This window comes from Acanthisitta chloris, unplaced genomic scaffold, assembly GCF_000695815.1.
Source record: "Acanthisitta chloris isolate BGI_N310 unplaced genomic scaffold, ASM69581v1 scaffold43949, whole genome shotgun sequence".
NCBI lineage: Eukaryota > Metazoa > Chordata > Aves > Passeriformes > Acanthisittidae > Acanthisitta > Acanthisitta chloris.
In genome coordinates, this window is record NW_008693972.1 from 39,464 (window position 1) to 49,850 (window position 10,387).

At 42.7% G+C, this 10,387-nt stretch overlaps 1 long non-coding RNA gene across 1 annotated transcript; it reads right to left on the minus strand.

Moving 5' to 3' along the window:
- Positions 1-1,394: 1,394 nt before the first annotated feature.
- On the minus strand, positions 1,395-3,580 carry LOC103810335. The gene is made up of 2 exons (XR_624804.1): positions 3,361-3,580; positions 1,395-2,108 (listed from the first exon to the last, which is right to left on the minus strand). It is a non-coding gene; the product is annotated as an uncharacterized LOC103810335 (long non-coding RNA).
- Between the last annotated feature and the right edge of the window lie 6,807 nt (positions 3,581-10,387).

Sequence of the window (10,387 nt, forward strand, 5' to 3'; positions counted from 1 at the left end):
TACCTAGTGTCTTAAGTCTGTGTCAGTCTAACCCTTGCAGTAAAGGAGTTCATTCACTTTGAAATTCCAGCTACACCTTGGTATCCAGTGACCCTGGTTGCCTTGGGTGCAAAGAGATGGCAGGGGCATTTCAGGATCTTGTGCCAGAAAAAGCAGCAGTGTTAGAATGAAACAGGGAGGAGGATACTATGCTATGCAAGACATCCAGGAAAGAATTATGCAGGATACTAGAAACATCCTGCAAGACAAGCAGACTTCTAGGTATTGTTTCAGGTACTGGCAGTGTCTGAAACATCACAGGATGATGATGTTGTGACTACTTTTGTGCTTCAGCTTCTCCACCAGGAAATAGCTCACAAGGTGCTTACACTAAAAAGCAAGAAACAGCTGACTAGAAGGTAGGATTTCACAGCAGTAATGGTCCACAGGAGTGATCCAAACACCAAGCACAGCGTGCACTGGAAGCATTTGAAACACATATCTTACAAGCAACTGTGTCTCACTCCTCAAAATAGCCTTTTAGTTCGATCAATGAAGACTCAGTTCAGAGAAGTGATGGGGTAACATATATCCTGTCAAGTTTGGCAGACACTAGACTTCTTCGAGGATATTGCTGCTCCCTGATGGGTCTCTCCTGCCCCATCCTGCACAGGCACATCCTTTGTCCCCTAAGGTCTATGTTGATGGATCTTCAAGGATTTTTCTCTCTGGTGTACTGCTTCAAGACACCTTTGCAAGCAAATTACATGGCATCATTCAGCAAGAGGCAAAGGTCAGACATCCAGCTTGGAAGTGGGCTAGTAACATCATACTGCATGAGTCCTAAAAATGGCTGTAATAATGGGGATAATGTAAGGGACTGACATAACAGCAAACTGACGATTTAGTGTTGCTATGCAACTTGAGTTGGGAACAGACTTTTGCAGTTCCTTCTTAGTTGTCCATTGAATGCTCAGTGACAGTGTCTGGCAACCTTCCCCACTCATCACTTTACCTAAACCAGCAAGAATTCATGTGCAAGTTTTGTGCCAAGGTGCCCTCTTCCAGCCACTAGGCTGAGCAAACTGAGATGCAGACATCTACAATGCTTTTTCCAACCTGAATGAGATTCATGTTGTGCTACACACACAAACAGCTACATACATTCACACACATTTCTCCTTTCCTCTGATTTGCTGCACATCTTTCCCTTTTTTCCTCCTTTCTCACCCTAAGGTCATCATGTTGCTGAAGTAGAGTACTGTCTTTGGAAGCTTTTCCCTGGCCATGTTGCAGCTGTTGTCATGCCAGTTCACACTGTTTTGTAACTTTGTGCATGTGATTCCTTCAGACCTTGCCACCTTTCTCCCAACTGTTTTTTCATGCTCATGCAAAGTGGGGATAGGTATGGCTACTTGCTCCATCTTGTTTTATTCATTTGTCCTGATAGTGTTTTGTCCTTTCTTGAAACCTTGACCAGTTTTAAAACCCTCAGGCAATGATGCCTGCAGCCCTTTCCTTGGGACTCTGACAGTCTGAGAAACTCAGTGGTTAGGGAAGATGACATGCTCGTCTCCCTGGCTGTAACTTGACTGTTCTTAGTGACATCTCTTTGTGCCACCCTCAAAAACTCGACCTTGTGTGCTGGTATGACCTGAAAATCAATGTGATGGCTATTCTTCATCACAATTAACCACTACTCATTCCCTATGATCTTTTGTAATCACTTCCCAGAAAACCCTTGCAGGCCTCACTCAATTTGTTGCTTTTCTCTGAATTCCTTTGCTTTCCACAATCTGTTTCATGGTGTTGCTTGTGTGATGTTTAATAGCCACAGCTCGGAGTTGGCTGCATTTCAGTGGTAGGAGGGGGAACACAGTGAACTGTGAACTGAAACTCCATATAATGTTGCTGGAGATGAGAACAAGTAAGGGAGTGTTTCCTATGCACACTATCTCCAGAAAAACATCTTTGCAAATGTGTAACTGTGCAGGCATTGTGAAGACAGGGATTACGTTATGCAGAGGGTAAGAGGAGCTGACTGGCAGTAGAGATTTGCAGTCCATATTGATGTTTCACAATTGTGCATCTGTCTGCAGAACAGCCATGGAGATCTTGAAGTCACTGCACTGAAAAAAAAAAAAATAAGGAAAGATAAATCAATAGCTTCACTCACCCTTTTACCACAGCTCAGAGGGTGGAGGAGGAGAGTGTCATAACAGCTCACACTAGTGAGAAAATTTTGATCGAAACAGTCTTCAACCAGAAAATGCCATTTTGATAAAATCAGCGTTTTTCAAAAAATTATAAGTACAAATGAAAAACCCCTACGGAAAAGGAGGCTCAAACAAAATTTTCAGTATTGCGAAGTTTGCCTAAAGAAAAAAAAGAACAGATTTTCTTTCAAATTAAAATACTAATTTTGAAAGCAACCTTTTATTTTCTTACCATATTTTACTGCTGTATTGTCTTTACTTTCTCCAGTTAATAATGAGAGACACTGATGTGTTCAATATCCTGCCATTAGTCTGGAATCAGGTTTCTAGGATATTAAAAACATTTGGTCCCTAACTAGTACCCAGAACATTTCTATTTCAGTGTAAAAATTTAAATTGTTCCATTCAGCACAGATTAACGGAGCTGCTATCACTTTTGATAGAAAACTCATTAGTCGGTAGAAAAATAACTTGTTTTGAAAATAAAATCTCACCTGTACTAAATTATATAACAGAATATTTAATTGTTATATTCATGGTATGCTATGTTGCTGGTAGGATTGCATAACGTGCCCTCGTATGAGACTTGATTTGGCATAACCTAACGCTGCATTACAAGTGATATGTGAAATGGTACCTAAATTTAACTAATTTTCAAAACAAAAAGATCTGTTATTTTTCTAAATGTACCTAACTGAAATGTTTATAATTTCCAATTCTTAGGAATAAACTGAAAACAGTATTTTTATTACTAAAAGTAACAAGAAGCCTTGAAATAATAAACTTTGACATTTATCTCAAATGAACATTTCAAGTTTTGTCTGGTTCTCACTTAACCTGTGATTCATTCTTTGTACTAACTCTAAATATCCGTATTTGGAATAGTTTTGAGATTGGAGGCCTTGTGGAAAGCAATCGTCATAAATACAGCATGCACTTCGTAGCTGGTTCTACCAGCATTTGTTGCAAAATTAATCAGCTCATCAGTACTCACTTTCATCTCAATATTAATACTTTTTTATGCATTCTTGGGGATGTCAAAATTATTCCCATCAGAATATCTACATGAGGATGAAATAAATCAGGATAAATTAAATCAATCTTGCCACCCAACCACACCCAAGAACTCGGAAGGCTTCAGCGCTCCCACCGCAGCCCTGCTCACAAGATCCTGTTGCAGGGAGGACCCGGGATGGGACTGACACTTCTCCATTCTTCCGCTCACCCCTTTGCGCACCTGGAGAGCATGGACTTCCCCTTCTAGCATGTGAAAGCAAGAAGAAAAGAAAAGAAAAAGATCTCCTTTCTGAAAGCACAAGTCCTCTGTTCTCCCTGCCGTCAGCAGCTGCGGTGGAACCACAGCCCAAGGCTTCCACCTAGTGTCTGCCGATCAGCTCGGCACACCACCCTGCTGCAAGGGTGGGATGCCAGTGGGTGCCCTGGAGCTCACAGATAAGGAGCAAAGCTTGGGTTATTTTTGAGATGGGATATTTTCTTTACAATACAAAACCAAGCCTTGGCTCATTATGAACCACCCAAGCTGTCACCTAGAACTAAACACTAGATTCTGGCTTATGTGTGGAAAATAAGATTATTGGAATTTTATTTTTTTCACCATCATACAGACTGTGCTAAAAACCAAGGCTTTAGAAGGACGCCACAGAAAAGAGAAGAGAAGCTTGTTTGATTAGGTAGGACCACTCTCACATGCCCAAGGATATCTTCTTAACCTTTCTCTGGTGCTGCCTTCACTCCATGGTAAGCCCACAAGAAAACTGAATGACTTTCTAACACTTCAGTCCTACTAATTAAGAGACACTTATACATTGGGCCTGGTCTCTGGAACAGATATGTGATACACAGGCACTTTCTTTCCACTTGTGTTAGACTCCTTCCTCCTCCTTCATTTCACAGACTCTGTGGGACTTGAATCAGAGAAAAAAAAGAATCAAGGACCCTATCAACAATTATTTCTGCCTATCCCTTTCTCCATCCTATGGAAAGACAGTGTGTTTGCTTTTGGATTTTTATTTCCTCAAGGACATCTAAAGCAGTACAATCTTGGTAGCTTTCAAAGCAGCATCCTTTTTGTTTGCCGTCACCCTCATACACTCATACACTGACCTGATATGAAAACATCCTCTACATTCTCTGGTAAGTCCAGCTTTTAAAAATCTCTAATGCAAGTGTTTCCAAGATCTTTCACAAAAGGAAGTTCCTCAGTTTTAAAATGCCTTTCTTGATCTCGTTGCTTCAGCTTCCTTAGAACAAGATTCCTCATGCTTTGGTTTATGGAGCCTAGAGGCTGTGTTCTCCCTCCAATAAATGCTATTAGTCATTTGGGCAAGTGGGTGTGTATATGTAGATCCATACATGCACCCATTCACAAGAAAACTCTGTGAAGAGGAGCTCAGAGCTTACAACAGGGCTCCAGAGTTTTTTAGAATATGTAGTCACATTTGGAAACTGAAGTCACTGAAAGCCATAAAAACCTTTCCAAGCCAGGAACGTAATCCAGCTGCCCCAGCATTCCAGTACCCCTCTTCTCTCACCTACAAAAGCCCATGTTGCTTCAGCTTCCCAGCTCCCTACTCTTTTGATATGTGCATGAAATTCAGGATATGTTCTGTGGGGTTTAAAGGCCATTCTAGACAAATTGGTCTGTGCACAGTGTATAGGTAAGAAGGAAAGGAGAAGCCACTGATGGAAGAAATGGTTGGAGCAGATACACACACATGGCCCATTAGGGATAATGAAGGCACTGTGCAAGACAGACATCTCAGCACCCTACTGGTGTAAGAACACCAGAGTCCTCTGTGGGAGCTCCATCACAGTACTGGTAGAAGCTATAGGGTAAAGACAGAGAGTATATTTCATTGACGTCACTAGCCAGTGTTACTTAGAACAGGGCTAAGCATGATTGCAAAAAGAACTGCCTCCAAGCTATTCTATTTATATTCCTACCAAAGCTACCATTGGTACTGTCATCCTGCTGCTGAAATCCTGACCCTGTCGTTGCCAGTGTAGCCACAGTCCAGAGGAGATCATTTTGGTTCATTTCAGAATTTGGCATGTCTTAATACCAGCAAAAGCAGCATTGGCAGGGGGTGGAGTGTGCTATTTGCACAGGACCTGCGTCAGGATTGGCATTCAGTGAATAGCAAGACATATGAAGGCATTTTATCCCAATATAGAGAATAACGCGTCTTCCTCTGCGTTGCTGGTGGTAACTTTGGCAGTCCAAGGAACAATGGTAATTGCTTGTTACTGTGGAAACAAGACCTCCAGAAATAACACTAATGAGCCAGCAGGGTCGTGGGAGAAACACAAGCATACTGTCTCCTGCAAACACACATGATTTGGCTGCATACAAGAGATGGGGCTCCGGGGAGATAAGCAATTTATTTGAATGCAACAGGCACCCAGCACAACCTCTGCTCATTCCCCATGCCAATCTGAGCCTGCACACAATTTAAGTGACTTGAAAAAAAATTCAGGTAACTCTGGAGATCATTGCTTTTCACCTTCCTCCCTGCCTTAATTTTGGGGATGTTCACTGGGGGATGCTCCCTTTGGAGGGAGCCATTTTGTGTTATACGCCTCACAGGAAGGTGTCTTCAAAAATCTCTCAGTGATAAACATGTTCTTATGAATTTCCCTACCCAGTTCTGCAGATGCAAGGTATACTGGTAATCTGGGAGATGTGTCTATAGGCTTCTGAATGGCAAGGTCCTTTTCCTAATAACAGTCTGTTTGCAATGCACCACTCCACTCAAAACAAGATGAAAGGAGGGGTATGTGCAGCAGAAGAGGAGAAAGGGAGTAAGAGACAGCAGAGAGCTTACTGCACCCTCAGCACATGCACTTTCCCCTTTCATGCTGTGTTGTCCTTGACAAAGAGAGGAGATGTGTAAAGGAGGCAAGATGGTGGATGGTAGCCCGTGAACGCAGCTATTATGTGCACCATATTGTTCTGCCTTGTAAACTCCCCAAAATGCTGCTTTCTGCCCCCAGGCCCTACTGGGATAGCAGTATGGTGGGTGGCTGCATATTTATAGTGACCTCAGCCTCATGTGCTGGATGCCAAGAAGTGGACCTAGTGCTCAAACTGCCCTGAAGGAGTCTTCCTTCTGCTTGCCACTGGCTCTGAGGCTGTTAAACTTGTTGCTTCTCCTCGTTAAGGCTGACGTACTTCAGATTAGCAGACAAAGATAGGCACAGAAGCCAGAGCTGGCCCAGTTCAGACAACACTTTCAAAAACACCCTGCCTTAACATAAAGGAATGTTTTTGATTGCCCCCACCCTACTGGGGAAGGAAAAGAAGACGTAAATGTCAATCACAGGGAGAAAAAAGGAGTGAGTATACTCAAATAAGAGGGGCTTATTTACTGATAGCTCCTGTGGCAGACCAGGAGCTTCTCAAAAAGCAAACAAACAGGTAGGGTCAACACTTCACTTGTTATTGCACTCCCTTGAATCAATTTTATTCAGTTTATTTATTAGCTCTACCAAGAAGCTTCAGATAAAATCAAGGCACTACTGCACAGATTAAGAACATCCCTGGCACCATCACTTGCCACACTGTGTGCCCACACAACAAGCAAAAGAAGAACTACAGACTAGGACCTCAGGCAGAAAGACATGCAATGACTCAGCCATGGTTATCTTGATGAGTTAGTGGCCGAGTCAGTAGTTCACCAATTGCAACTTCAGTCTGCACAGCCTTTGTCCAGAGCTTTTAGCATAACCTCCTCCTTTTTCCTAAAACCTAAAACCCAGAGAGAGAAAGCAAGTGGGCAGTGAACAACAAGTGGGAAGCAGCTCGACATATAAATGGGAAATAAAAATCAAAAGTTAAATGATCCAGATGGTGGCATGTCCTTCAAATAATATTGCATTGACATAATATTGTGGGGAAAGGTTCTGTAAGGCTTTAATATTTTCATTTTCAGAAATCTTAATCACATTTGTATGAGGTTCCTTTCTCTTCAGAATACAAAAAAAAACCAAACCCAAACCAATCAAAAAAATCCCACCTGTTTAAGGCCTCAAGTTGCTCTCAGACATGCACATCAAACAAAACAAAACAGAACTGTGTGTATATTGAGGCAAGTAAATGACCAGTATGTTCCCCAATGCTGAGCTGTTTAGGATTTCTGCCTTCCCCCAGCAGCAGCAGGTGATGCTGTAGGCATCAGAGCAGAGCATGGTCCAGCAGCTCCCAGAGAGCCGAACTGGCCAGGAAAGGATGGAACCAGTTGAATAAGTGAGGAAATTGCCCCAAAACACTGCTCCTTTCAAGTTAAAAAACCAAGAGTTTAAATCCATATGGCCTCTCTCATATCTGGTTATGTGAGCAGCTGCCCAGTATGTAAGAACGTCATCGATGTTAAAGAGAGGAGAAATGAAACCCAATTTGGGTAGCAATTCCTGAGGTTGTGGCCACATTATTTGCCTAGAGCATCCCACCCCTCCAAACCCAGGAGGTTACCATGGTGACAAATTTCAGCTGTAGGTAAGAAGAAAATGTTTCTGTACAAAAGCCATTTTGCAGAAACATAAAACCCAAAGATTAAGTCCCACCGCACTGTTTATAATCTTTGTTGCCACATATTCCCAACTAGATGAGCTTTCTTGTCTCAGGAACAGTTAACCACAATACAAATAAGCTGCTTTTGTTTTAATTCATATGTTCTGCTAATAGAGCTCATCCCCATACAGTAAAATAACACTCTCAAATTCACCAAAAAATTGAGGTATTCATTTACTTCCAAATTGTGTCTAAGGGAGTTATTAATACTTTTGATTCTCAAAAGACAGATCTAGTCCAGTGCCTGACTGTGAATTAGAAGAAAGTCATGCTTAGATCCAATTCATAGCACCTTAAGCACGGCAAGTCTCCAGTGCAGCCTGCATCATGAAAGCACAGCAGGGAGCCAAGCATGGCTCGTAATATAGATTTCCTCTCTGCAACTTAGAGGAAGGTTACAGCCCAATGCTCATGCATTCAACTGGGCCTAAATATTAGATCAGCTCATGAAAGCCACCACAGTAAACTCCCTCTGCTCCCATCCTGGGATGCCCAGGTAACTGGCATGTATTAAGGTGCCATTTCCTCAGTTGTCCCAGTCTGAACAGCTCTGCTCCAGCTGCTTTAATTTCTCTGAGACAGCACAGCAGCAGGTGTAGGGAGTTGCACAGCCTTGGACCACCACCACCACCTGGGAGCCAGGGGCAGAGTGCCAGCTGCTAGAAGCTCCTCTAAGATTACTGACCTTAACACCATTGAAGCTTTGTGGCATTCAATGATACCTTTCTCTGCAAACTCTTCCTTGCCTGCTGACACTCACATAGACACCCACATGCTTGGGGCTGTAAAACCATCCCTAACAGCCACAAGCACAGCTAAATCACACTCTGGCTTTAGTAAGGTCAAATGAGCAGCAAGACAGCACTCATGCTGTGGAATTAAACCCTGATTTATGCAATGTATCCCTTTTACGGAAATTGGGGGGAAAATGATATGGAGTCACTCCTCACTACTGAGAGCAGGTCCGCGATATGACAGGCAGTGCATTCCCACCTCCGTTGTCTCCAGTGCAGGAACGTAGGCTCAATCTTTCCTTCTCCCCATAAGCCCATGCAGCTATGTACTGCTTGGCCATTCCCTGTTAGCACAGACAGCCACATCACAAGCATTGCAGAGCACTGCAAGTATTCTCCTTCTGAGTCAAATCCTTTCAAAATGCCTACAATCTGAAATCTCAACATCCTGCTTTATTTAGTCTTCAAATTGCCTTTCAGTCGTCACTGAAATGTAGTAATTACAATCCATTTATTGTGTAAGGATTTACAGTGAACTATGTCACAGTGAACTGTGCCAGGTTAATTGTGCACTGAGCTCCACAAATACACAAGCAAAGTTCAGCCCTTGCCCAGCTAAGAGGAGTGCTCTCTGGGTAATTTGTTATGCCCTCTAGCCATGGGAGCAGAAGAAGGAGCAATGACTAGCCAGTAAAACCAGCAGCAGCTTTGAGTTTTTATCACAGAGTAGCCAATGTGCCTTTGTGGTTTGTGATAGGGTGAAGATCCTTGCTGCTCCTCTTTCTTCCACAGATTGTCATAGGACTGTGAGTAATGTTTGTACTGGAGAGTCCAAGTTAAGAAAAGGTCTGGTCTGGTCAGAGTTCAGGTGGGCACAGGACTGTGTAACTAGTCATTTCATCCACTTCAGTAGGACCAGATATTAAAACCTGCCTCTAGACATCTCCACTCCCTACATCCTCAGCCAGGACCAGTACCAGCCATCAGCTATCCCACTGTCCTTCCAGGCCCAAGTCCAGATGTCTCTATCCCACACAAATACCTGCCCCACTTACAGAACTTATGAGTATTATCCTGGCAGCCCAAGATAGTGAATCTCCATGGGAAAATCACACAGGAGGAGGAGGAATCTTCTCCTGGGAATTTAACTTCTTCTGGAGCTGGTGGTTGCCTTCTTTCCAGATGAAGTAAAAAGTCAAGGTTCTTCCTGCTAATAGTCATTAAATAACTTTTCTCTTTTTTTTTCCTAGTACCATTTCAGTATTTTGATCAAGTTCCAGCTTGGTTTAATTACACACTTTCTATCTGAATTCCTGCCCAAGCTTCATTTAGAGGAATTATTCATTTCCTATCTTCAACATTATTATTATTATTGTGCTTATTTGCATGATGTGCTTAGCATTCATTGTACACATCTTCAGTGCTCTGATGGGCTCATCAGAGTGGTGCTGCTGGGATGGAACAGAACACTCCTCATCCGCCACCCTGAAAAATCAGCCCTCTTCCTCCCCATCACATACGGGCAATTTTGCACTGGTGCAGATGAGGGAATGCTCACAGTCACATCTGAGGTATCACAAAAACATTACCAATTCCTCCTCAGGACATGCCTGAATGCTGAACAGTAATGTTACTTAGAAACAAAAATCTTTATCTGACGGCAAATAACAAGTCAAAGGGAAAAATGTTCACTTCAGACTATTAATTTTTCCAGGACATAACTTCCCAACAGTGAAGAAGAAGAGGAAAAATTGGGTGGGACTGGCAGAAACATATGCTGTAGAAACACTTTTCCTCTTTCTGTGCAAGGATAAAAGATCTGAGGAGTCTTCATCTCACATGATGAACTTATGTAAACCCCATGCAGC